At 41.8% G+C, this 12,457-nt stretch overlaps 1 pseudogene; it reads left to right on the top strand.

The window, feature by feature from the left end:
- Positions 1–815: 815 nt before the first annotated feature.
- Positions 816–2,695, top strand: LOC120841991 (annotated as a pseudogene).
- The last annotated feature ends 9,762 nt before the right edge of the window (positions 2,696–12,457 follow it).

Raw genomic sequence — 12,457 nt, 5'->3', positions numbered from 1 at the left:
CCTGGATCGTCCAATCATTGAAAAGTCCAGTTCTGTGACGTCGGTTAACGAGGATAGAAAAGCTTCACCGACATCTTTCCTCTTCAGTGGGCGAGGCGATAGCAGCGAGGACAGTATGCTCAACCGCTGTCTGCTTCTTTCGCAGTTCTTCGTGTCCCTCGCTGTTCCTATGGACAATGCTACCGCGGCGCGCGGATACCAGCTACTGCCGGCGCTTCCTGCTTCGTCAACTGTTCCTTGCTGCGTGGTCGACCCGTCTTGTTCGTCCACGGACTTCCTTGCCAGCGGAATTGAGGGTGTTCATGGTTTCCTTGACGGCCTACAAACCGTGATTCTGCAAGTCACCCCCGTCGGTGATGCCCTCCTGGATCGTCCAATCATTGAAAAGTCCAGTTCTGTGACGTCGGTTAACGAGGATAGAAAAGCTTCACCGACATCTTTCCTCTTCAGTGGGCGAGGCGATAGCAGCGAGGACAGTATGCTCAACCGCTGTCTGCTTCTTTCGCAGTTCTTCGTGTCCCTCGCTGTTCCTATGGACAATGCTACCGCGGCGCGCGGATACCAGCTACTGCCGGCGCTTCCTGCTTCGTCAACTGCTCCTTGCTGCGTGGTCGACCCGTCTTGTTCGTCCACGGACTTCCTTGCCAGCGGAATTGAGGGTGTTCATGGTTTCCTTGACGGCCTACAAACCGTGATTCTGCAAGTCACCCCCGTCGGTGATGCCCTCCTGGATCGTCCAATCATTGAAAGGCCCAGTTCTGTGACGTCGGTTAACGAGGATAGAAAAGCTTCACCGACATCTTTCCTCTTCAGTGGGCGAGGCGATAGCAGCGAGGACAGTATGCTCAACCGCTGTCTGCTTCTTTCGCAGGTATGTTACCTTCAGAACGCTCATTGTGTACGGTCCGATAATCGCTTTTTACTGCTATTTCCTCGCCCACATGGGTACGATCACGGTATTTGTTGTTTTGTTGACCTGTGCTCTCAGCTGGTGTATTGCATCAATAGCCTTCTCCTTAGTGGAGACGTTGAAACGAATCCAGGACCACCAAAAAAAGACAGCAAAAAAACAAAACAAGATAACGTAGTTTCGGTTACAGAGGACTCGAGGGCTGCTAATTCGGGTGAGAGCGATAATGACGGAAGAGATATCGAGAGACAACCCACAGTTTCGGATATGTTTGCTGAATTGCTGGCAGGCCAGAAAAAGATGGCTCAGGACATAGCTGCAATCAAATTATTCCAACAGTCAGTTAACTCCCGATTTGACGCTCTTGAAGCACGAGTGGCTGCCCTCGAGTCGCCTTCTGCCACGCCAAGTGTCCCTTGTACATCTTGTGACAATCTGCTTATAGAGCTTAAGTCATTGTCTGGTGTGGTAGACAGACTCGTCGCGAGGAATGACGACATGGAAAACCGCTCGCGCAGAAATAATCTAATCTTATATGACCTCACCGAAAGCGCAGACGAAACTAGTGAGTCATTACTCTCTAACGTATCAAAAATATTCTCGGATAAACTGATTATTGACTGCCCACGTATTGAAAGGTGCCATAGAATAGGTCGAAAACACGACGATCGTTCACGTCCTGTCATTATGAAACTCCTTGATTTCCGCGAAAAAATGGAAGTATTGAAAAATTCTTTCAAGCTCAAGGGTTCAGATATTCGTATATCGGAAGACTTCTCTGTTCATGTCCGTTCTGTTCGAAAGAGAATATGGGATGCGACGGCCTCTTTCCGTGACAGTGGCTCCTCCGTCCGCCTTTGATATGATCATGTGTTCATCAATAATGAGCGATATAATTGGGATGTTAAAACTAATACTCTGGTTAAGTGTTCCGACTACTCCGCCCAGTCTACTACCACCGCCCCATCTACTGGTGGTCGTTGACTCGGCCGCGGTTTAAAAGACGGTTTAAGTGAAAATCTTTGTGTCTTGAATGTTAACGCCAGAAGTTTAGTAAACAAGTTCCCCGATTTTCTGTCACTAATTTCTTCCCACTCTGCTCACATTATTGGAGTCACTGAAACATGGTTACATGATGGCATATACGACACCGAAATTACACCCTCTGGTTTCTGCGTGGTTAGAGGTGATAGAAAGTACGGGCGTGGCGGTGGCGTCGCACTCTTTTTAAAGTCCAATATTAAATTTTCAGTTATACAGGGTCCTCCCCAGATTGAATCAGTGTGGTGCAAACTTAATGTGGATAATATATCTTTAGTTGTTGGCGTTGTCTACCGCCCTCCCGGCTCTCCCATTGATCAGTTACATGCTTTATGTGACTTTATGTACGAGCATAACCTGTCTTCTTCCAATTTAATATTAATGGGTGATTTCAATTTACCTGGCATCCAGTGGTCGTCTTTGTCGCTATCTGGTCCTGACGTTCAAATATCTAGAGAGTTAGTGAACTTTTCTTTGTCATTTGGTTTAAAACAGATTGTTCAGGAGAGCACGAGAGAGTCGTCAGTTTTAGATTTGGTATTTCTTAGTATACCTCTTCTAGAAAACCATTTTGAATGTGAAGTCGTTGACGGTATATCAGATCACAGGGCAGTCTTTGTTTCTGTTGCTTATCCTGTCCCTAAAACACGTTTTGTTTACCACACTTTTCCTGATTTTAACCGTGCCGATGATGTGTCCATAATTGACTCATTAAGCTATTCCTTTGAAGTGTTTGAACAACTTAGTATCTTCAGTGACGTGAATGTACTCATTACATTTTTTGAAGACTTGGTTAAATCGTGTATCCAGCGATTTGTGCCACTCAAAACTAAAAAAAGTAACATTGTCAAACCTTGGATAACAAGAGAATTATTACATTTATCGCGACGGGTCGGCAGACTGCGGAGTGGAAAACGTTGCGCTGACCCAGTAAAGTCTGCTCAGTTTATTCAAGCTAAGGAGGAACTCCGACTAAAAACTAATTCCGCGAAGGACTTCTATTTTCGTATTACCTTACAAAACTTAATAAAATGCAACCCTCGAAAATTCTGGAAATCTATTTTACCAGGCAGCACAACTTCAAACTCGTTTATAATTAACGACGTAACTACTATGGACGCGCTGACAATCGCTACAGCGTTTAATACGTACTTTCAGTCAGTATTTACAGTTGATAATTTCGAAGTTCCTCCTTTTACTCATGTTTCGCAGTCTGCGGTTGACGACATAGATGTGAACGTTCGGGGCGTACTAAACCTGATCTTGAAGTTAGACACTAAAAAAAGTCCTGGTCCTGATGACATTCCTAATTCATTTATTGTCAGGTACTCCCAATGGTGCAGTCGGTATCTCACGGTTATTTTTCAAAAATCACTGTCAACGGCCACAGTTCCTTCATCATGGAAACTCACAAAAATTATTCCCGTATACAAATCTGGCAACTCACAATCACTGTCAAACTATAGACCAATTTCTATAACGTCACATTCATGCAAATTATTGGAACATATAGTCTACAGGCATGTAATAGAGTTTCTCGATACTAACAATATTTTATGCGATTTCCAACATGGTTTTCGACGCGGTTATAGTACTATGACACAACTAACAGAGTTTGTTCATGATATCGGTCTGTCTCTTGACATCGGTAACCAAGTTGATGCGATATTTATAGATTTGTCAAAGGCTTTCGACACCGTTCCTCATTCTAAACTCCTACACAAGCTTAACCTAATTCTAAATAATCATCACCTTGTGAACTGGATATCCAGTTTTCTTTCCCAACGGTCTCAGTTTGTCTACTTTAACTCATCCAAGTCTAGTACAGTTGACGTATCATCAGGTGTTCCACAAGGGTCAGTTCTTGGACCGCTACTTTTCTTGTTATACATCAATGATTTGCCACGCTGTATTTCCACTAAGGTCCGACTTTACGCTGACGACTGCGTACTATATCATGTGATAAACTCCTCCGATGACCATATAACTCTTAACAATTCTTTCGTGAATTTTTGTACGTGGTGTAAAACCTGGCAAATGAACCTGAACTTTAGTAAAACGGTTTTTATGACCTTTTCTAGGCGTTCATCACCTTCTGTGTTTAATTATTCATTTGACGGGTTATGCATAGAAAGAGTTTTTGAATATAAATATCTTGGCCTCCTTTTCACGCCTGATTTATCTTGGTCTAAGCACATTGATACGACATGTAACAAATCTCTTAAAAGACTTGGATACCTGCGGCGTACCTTACGTGTGGGTGCACCACAAGATACTAAGCCTTTAACTTTTAAAACTTTGATTCGCCCAATCCTCGAATATGGTTCTATTATTTGGTTTCCCTACAAAGATTCCGATATAAATAAGGTCGAATCAGTACAAAAGAAATCGGTACGTTTTATTTGTCGTCGGTATGACAGAAACATTTCTCCTTCTTCTAATCTTTCCGTGTTAGGCCTAAGACTTCTTTCTGAGCGTCGTGGTATCGAGCGCCTAAAATCTCTGTATTTCATGGTTAACTCATCACGTTTTGACTCGTTACATAACTACATAAAGTTTCTCGAGCCAACTGCAACTAGGAGCCACCATGAATTAAACATTTTACCTTTTCATCCTCGTACTGATATGTTTAAATACAGTTTTTTTCCTCACACCATTGAACGCTGGAATTTATTACCAGGAAACATCCGATCACTACAACCAGATGAATTTCTGTGTGCCGTTGACAGTGGTCCACAGTGATGTCCGGACCGTCTGTGTTTACCTCCCACTCCTGCCATAGCCCCAGTGGGGCTGCAGTATGTATAAATAAATAAATAAATAAATAAATAAAATAAATAAAATTCCACTACTAGGTTGCAAGCGCGAGCTCTTTGATGAAGGATCCATCTCGGCTGCGCGAACTCTCAATAAGCAGGAGCAACTGCCGAAGACAAAGCTACCCGCTCGGGATTCTCGCTTTAAAAGAATATCACTAATAAAAGGAAAGTTTGGTGTTGTAATAGAAATCGTCAGGAAAGCAAAAGTTGCCAAATTATCTGATTGTTCTTTAGACATGTTGAGCTAAGTTAAATCATGGGTGAATTGAGCAACGCGGGAATGACAGTGTACTTATCCCTTTGTTATATTAAAAATGCGAGCATGTTGGCGGGGCGGTGTCCTTTTAGTTACTGTTATCAAATCAGGTAAGGGCCCAAAATAGTCACATAAGCAAATAAAATCTAAAAATGCCACTGGCAATACTGAGTTTACAAAAAGCACAAAGCACGAGGTCTCTCTCTTTCAAATGGTTTGACATCGCCCCCCCCCCCCCCCCCCCCCCAATCTGTCTAACGTTGGCCCTCGACCTTCCCAGTGTGGGCTATCTGGCCCTCACACTCAAGTGAGTTTGAGACCACTGCTTTATAACATCAAGTGTAATCCGATTGTTCTTGTTGTAAGTGAAATCGAAGCACAGAAGTGTTTCTAACCCTATTTTATCAAATACCGTCTTAATGCGAGGAACGCAAAATACGAAAGACCCTTGCAACTAAATTTTCCCAACCACTCATTCTTTTTTTTTTTTTTAGTGAGCGGAGCTTACTTTTTACGTGAAGGAGCTCGAGGTCTGGACAATTTGGTAACTAAAATACAAAGACTTCACAACCGGGGGAAGGGGGAGGAGGGGAGCACACTTCAAACTAGCTTATGACTATTCATCGTACACCAGACTATTGGAACAAAAACATATAATATTTCCTTGTATTAGACACCAGGGTCGTATTCCAAATTTCACTCTACCTTACTCCGGGGAAGCGTTTTGCACCTTGCCGCTCGGAAATCTGCCCAAATCCACTCTATCCGTGTTGTCACGTGGCACGACCCGCCAGAGTAACTCGGATCTTTTGGGGTATAATTTAGAAAAGAGTCCATGAGTAAACTTTTTTGTCTTACGTGCATTCATAACATTTGTTACGTCAATGTCTTTCTCAAAGAATGGTTATCACTTCCAGCTCATCACATTTTCTAGACAGCGCCATCTACACAAATCTTTACTCTAAGACAGCAGTACTAATCGTTTTCCAAACTTTCCATTATTGCCCACCACTTCAGACTGGAGCTCATTGGTCCAAAATATAGCAATGACAAAACCTAGAAGGAAAAACATAGAGACCATTATGTTATTATTTTGTGCGTGCTCCGTATTGAAGCTGGTTTCCGCATGTACTTTTTATATTTATAGTAGTAAATATTGTTTTCTATAATGTGCTTTTCAGTGTAACAGTGGTTTCTTATCTTTCATTTTTTTTTGTTTCAGTGATCATTGCTTATGGGTAATACAAAGTGTGTGTGATGCACATAATAGCTAGCCTTATTTTTTGTAGTTGCGATAACGTGGCATTTTTCCTAACGCACTGTCAAGACGCCTTGCGATATAATGTTTTTTTATTCACAAAGCGTCCTGATTTTTTGGATTTTCCCTATCAATGATTTTTTCTGACAGCAAAGAACCATTAACATAGGGCTGATAATTCATATACGTCCTTTAAGATTAAGAAGTCGTTAAAACTCGCTGATGATGCTGACTTTCAAGACAAGAAATATTTCTTTTCTGCATTGGCATTTTGCTTCTGTGCAGTTTTATCCGTTAGCCAGTATTTTGTTGTATGCTGTCTGTGGTCAAAGTAACACTGCTGTATTATGATGCACTGACACTTGTGAAGTAGAACACATCGACTGCTAGGAGTGCGTCATTTTCGGTCTGCAAGGAGATCACGCGCTTGTACTGCGATTGTCTTTGGCTCTGATCAAATCGAGCCTTAGTTGAAACCAGGGTGAAGATTAAAAACCAATATGATTTAAATCGTGAGTTAAATTTATTTGATTTCATATTTCTTGCTTTTTATCTTTGGAATAGAAATGTTCCGATTCACAACTAAGTCCTCACGTAAATTAGCAAGGAAATTACTTTACATTTATTCTAGCAAATATTTAAATCGTCAGTTACAAAAATACTCATGAATGTGAGGGTTTACGAGTAATTATGTTACTTGCAACGTATTACGTAAAAGTATGGGTTCCTGACATCTTCTAGCGAATTGCTGGGGACGTTGTTTTAGAGTAATATCGCCGATAGGTGCCATAAGTGCGTCGCTAGAGGAATCTTCGTCAGTGGACCTACGTACCTCTACCCGTTCAGCGGAAGACTTGACAGACCCGTGCAGACTGTTGTCTGTTGACTGGAGTGGGCAGTGATGCTCTAAAAAATAATCACCACGACGATGCCAACAAGTACAATTACCGAGTTGCACTTTAACAAAGGAAAGACTTGTAGGCTGCACCACAACTCCAGGAATCCACAGAAGACCTGTCATGAAATTTCGGACAAAAATAGTCTGCCTGGGCCGAGGAATTGTTCCCTTGCGTGCTCCTTGATCACAGCTCAGCTGTTCTTTCAACCGCCTCAAAGTGCTCCACTCCGCATTTTCAGATGCACCCGGTTAAGGGCAGTCTTTAGCTTCTTGCCCATGAGGAGCTCGGCTGGACTGTGACCCTTGAGTGAATGCTTCTATGTTCTGTATATGAGGAGCGTTCAATCAATCTTGGTCTGAATGTCTCCAGATAATATTTTTGAAGAATTTCTTTCACCTTTTTTACAACGCGTTCAGCGGCTTCGGTTGATGCTGCGTGGCAAGGCGAAATCAATATACACCAAAGTACGTTGCTGCCAAGAAACTCTTTTTACTCGTCGCTAACAGAAGTTGGACCGTTGTAAGAAACGACGATGCTGGGCAGTTCATGCATTGAAAATACGTTGCGGAGGCACTTGACTGGTGCATCAGTAGATGGTAAGGATACCGAAATAACTTCAACCCACTTTTAAAATGCGTCCACCATGAAGAAAGTAATATCTATTGAAAAGGTCCTCCAAAATTATGGTGTACATGGTGCCATGGTCGTCTTGGGCATGTCCATGTAGTCTACTGTACTTCTGGACCAGAAGAGTGTTATTTTTGGCATTCACGAGAATGTTGCATTGTTACTGTAAGGATGTCGTCTAGTTCATCCCACCAAACATGTTTACGTGGAATTTTCTTCATCTTCTCCCCTCCTGAGTAGGTTCGTACAGTAAATGTGGTACTTTCTTTTGCAGCTTGATCCAAATGATTTATCTAGATCCCCAGGGCACGAAACTTACTTGGAAGTTGAATAGTCGGCTCCACAGAAAACGGAAAACACTGTGGTCCTTCTAGAAAAACGCTGCCAGACCGCACTGTATTCTCACTCGTGACCATACTGGGTCGGTTCCGATATGTTTGGCAACGAATGCCGCAGAGAGAAACCGGGGGTATGTCCCTTTCACCATGAACGCATCAGTTGGTCTCGGAACCTGGAAGTGGTCTACGAGGCAATGGCAGACGACTCAAGGCATCGGTCTTGCCATTGCTTGAGCCGGGCTGATTGATAGGCTTGTACGAGTACATTGCTCATGTTGCTGCCCAACCTATTATTCGAGGCTTCAATCTGATTTCCCCAAAGATACTGATGAAATAGGGTGGTAATTTGGGCCAGTTGGTAAATGTTAAACATGATAAAAATAACCTAAAATAAACAAATAACCCTGTTTATCTGAGGCTGCTTTTCAGCTGTTGGCCTGTCGTATTCCTTACCCGTTCTTCGTCCCTGTTTATCTGAGGCTCTTTTTTCAAAATGCTGGTTTTCATCATGTTTGTACTGATGGAACTTGGTCATTCCAAAGTCTAACGCCAAGGCTTATTTTCCGAGCTAGCTGTAGTTTTACTCAGGTGTTAAAATTCTTCAGGAGGGAAAGGATGTAGGTCCTCTCTCCCCTTGAGTCTCGATGAGGGGAAAAAGTGTTAAAGTACTTGAGAAGAAGTCAATAGCTCTTTGCTTTTCTGAAATAATTTTTTTCTCATTTTCCCGGCATTTTTATTTTGTGTGAGCACTGACCTGGTGATAAAACGGTTCAAGAACTGAGGACAAGTAAGGAAGAAAATGCCGGTAGTAGCTGATTAGCCCAAGGTAGCCTAGAATCTGCATGAGGTAAACTGGCAGCGGAGCATTAATGACCGCTTCCAACTTCTGTGGCCTTGGTTTCAGCCCTCCTCAAGATGACCGAGGAATCAACTTGAGGATCCAGGAAAGTACATTCTATAAACTTGAGTTTGAGACTTACTTCTTCTATGCGCCATAGTACTTGTTGCACATTCTTAAGGTGGTCTTCGGCATCGCTCCCTGTCCCCAGAATATCCTCAAAATACACGACGTGGCTCATGTCCTGCAGCAGGTTTTCTATATCCCCTTGGAATATTGCAAGAGCTGAGGACACTCCGAGTGATAGTCTGGGTGTATTGACGGTGACAAACTTTTTGGACTCGGACTCGAGTTCCACCTGATGAGATACGTGCTTCAGGTCTATACTGGTGAACTTTATACCTTGTAAACGTTTGGCCCATGGATCTGCTAATCTAGCAACTGGATACCGCTTGCGTGAAGGAGTTGGCAATGCACGTGGATGTTCAGCGAAGAAGCGTTGTTCAGCCCATTTTTTTAATATTTTCACTTCTATATATTTTCAGTTTGTTCTCGGTTGTCAACGTGCATTCTGGCTCAAAACATTCCTTAACGTATCGTCTGTATAAATGCAGCGGTAACGCGCTACCTGGAGACAGTCACTCTTCCGTCACTGTTGCAGGATGTACTGTGCCCGTTTCGTTTTACCGTAGCCACAAGTTCTCATTAATAAAATTTTAGTTTAAACTCTAAATATGTGTCTACTATTTTCTACTGAGTATTTTTACTTTTAACTCTACTTTAATGCTAATATTTTATGCCGTATTGAAGTTACTAAATTATTTTTGCTGTACACACTCGCCAGTTTTATGGCGGATGCAAAGAATAGGCAGATTGACTTAACATTTAAAAATCATCGACTTCACTGCTTGGAGTGGGTAGCGTGTAAGATTTGTCAAGAGTGTTAAGTGCATTTTTTGTTTAATTTTATCCGTTATTCAAATCTTAATTCCAAAGGATTTTGTAAGTAGTAGATACAGTCAGCGAAAACCAACCGCGTATATTTGACGCTTCGATGTTTACACGTGGGAATGTCAAGTCAATTTGTCGCACAATGTTTTTTTTTCTCCAATATAACACGCGAGATAGTGCCTCCCAGTTCAAGCACTTATATGAAAACGTTTCGTCGTTGAGGTATTTTTACATTACTTTACGAATACTTCATGTAATCTAGTGATAATGACAACAGGCACAGCGATGTGGCAACACACTCAGACCATTGGCGCTGCCTAGCTATATGCTAGGATGCTCCAACCTTCCACAAACATTGCAAAACATCAGAAACGTGGCACCATCCAGAAAACAAGTGTACTGCCTTTTAAAATATTAATTTATTACTTTCTGTGGGCTAGTAAAACTTTTTGGCATAAATATTTGTGTTCAAAGGCGTCCTTAAGTACACATTTTCATTTTCGGTCATAACTTCGCAGAAAAATATTACTCAAACATGTTTTTTTATTTAATTGTCAACTGTAAGACTGAACATTTTCAATTAGGGATATACCCTTCAGCTCCAAAAACATCAGACTCAAAGGAATGTCTGATCTTAGATTAAAATACGCCAAACCGGGATAATACTTGAAGAATGAAACAATAGAACGTAGACTAGAACCACAAATTGCGAACTGCAAAACTGAATGCGTGTTGACTTAAAAATCAAAAGCTTGAGTCAAAGCTTAAAATGCACGCTACTCCGCACAGCCTATAGATAAACGACAAGAAAACTAGAACAAAAGTATTCGCATCATGCCAATCATCCTTCTTATATTGTTTTTTACCACGATGACACTTGCATAAATAAAAATGTTTGTCTGCTCGTTTTTATAGGCCATCTTTATAAATTAAGAAAATATGAGCGAGTTTGTATTTTATAAAATCAAATGCAAGCACCTGTGGGAACCGCGATGACTGCTCTCGTTGGGGGCACTTAAAAGACACTTTATCCTCATACAAGGAGACTTGTCACTTGAATGTTTTCAAAAACGACCACGAAGACATTCCCTCTATTGTTTCCGGGTTACGGAGGGCGGGCAACATGAAGCTGACGTTTAGGCCCTACCTTAGACCTCCCTCTTTCTCGTTCTTAGCCTCCTTTTAGGCACCAACACACTTCTCTTTCCTCTCCTTTATTTCCCTCTCCGACTGGTCTCTCATAAATCAAAATGATTTACGATGTTCGAAGAACGCGGATTTTATGCGCTGGCTCCATCGTTTACCGCTTTGCTTTCGTACTCGCCGTGACGCCATCCATGTTCGGGACCATTTTTGCTCTTTGACGCGCGGTGAGATTACAAGAGCGTTCCTCCATACCGCCCCCTCCCCCTAGATGTGGGGCTTTCTTATTTTCGTGGGTGGCGGCCGGTGGCGCGTACGAAGCAGGAGGGGAAAGAAGCTGGTATTTTCGGATGTATATAAAAATGTGCTTCCGGAATATAAACACGCCCACACCCCCGCGCCTGTGTGGCGAGCAAACGAAAATCAAAACGGAGGTCTGTACACTTTTAGGCGCAGCTTTTGCGAGAAGTGGGTTGTGATAAACGATCCTTTAATACATTCCAGTCGAACCGAGAACTGGTGGTCCCCCTACTACTCATCCGATCAGGCTAAGGACGCGTATTATGACGTATACTGTAGCCAATATACTATACTGACATCGTGCTTATGAAGCTAATCTACGAAACTTTCTTGATGTCATATTTTTGTGTAATGTACTGGATCTTTATTGTAGAAATTTTTGGCATTTAATAAATTGGTCTTAAGGTACATGTTTTCCTTTAAGTCAGGAACTATATGAGTTTACGATTCTTGCTAATCAGTGAAAGTTTAACTTGTTTTCTCTTAGTTTATACCAAGCCGCGTCAAATTAAACTTGAATAACGTATAAAGTTAACTGGAAAAGACGTCTAATATTCGGTTTATGAGATTGCTATATTATAGCAATCGACTCAAACTGTCTGCAATCAAATCATCTACCCTCTTATTTTCTTTTTATATTGGCAGTATTTTTGCTGTATTCGACCCGGTATGATCCCACCTCTTTATGCTATCTTTATCGGTTATGTGATTAACCTTAAATTTTAATGAAAAATAAAATATTTTCTCGATTTTCTAGTTATATTCAACGTTTAGCATAATTTAAGGAAACTAAGAAAGGTCAGTTTATTTTGTTAGGCATGCATTTGCAAAGCCAGTAAACTGCAGAGAAAGTACTCAATGTATTAAACAAAGCAGAGCTTTTACGCGTGATATTTCAGATATAATATTTCAAAGAAAGAAATGACAGTGCAACCGGCGCATTTATTTCGTTGCACCAGCCAACAACTCCGAAGCTCCACGGCGGACGTCTCGACGTAAACAGAAGGCCCAAAAAACGGGCACCCAAAGGAATTGATGCCCTGATGCAGTCTCTTCTTTCTACCCAACAAGGTAAAC

Source organism: Ixodes scapularis, unplaced genomic scaffold, assembly GCF_016920785.2.
Source record: "Ixodes scapularis isolate PalLabHiFi unplaced genomic scaffold, ASM1692078v2 PGA_scaffold1__304_contigs__length_218370807, whole genome shotgun sequence".
In the NCBI taxonomy this organism is placed as follows: domain Eukaryota; kingdom Metazoa; phylum Arthropoda; class Arachnida; order Ixodida; family Ixodidae; genus Ixodes; species Ixodes scapularis.
Note: the sequence above shows the minus strand (reverse complement) of the source record. Positions and strands in the feature narration are given on the sequence as shown.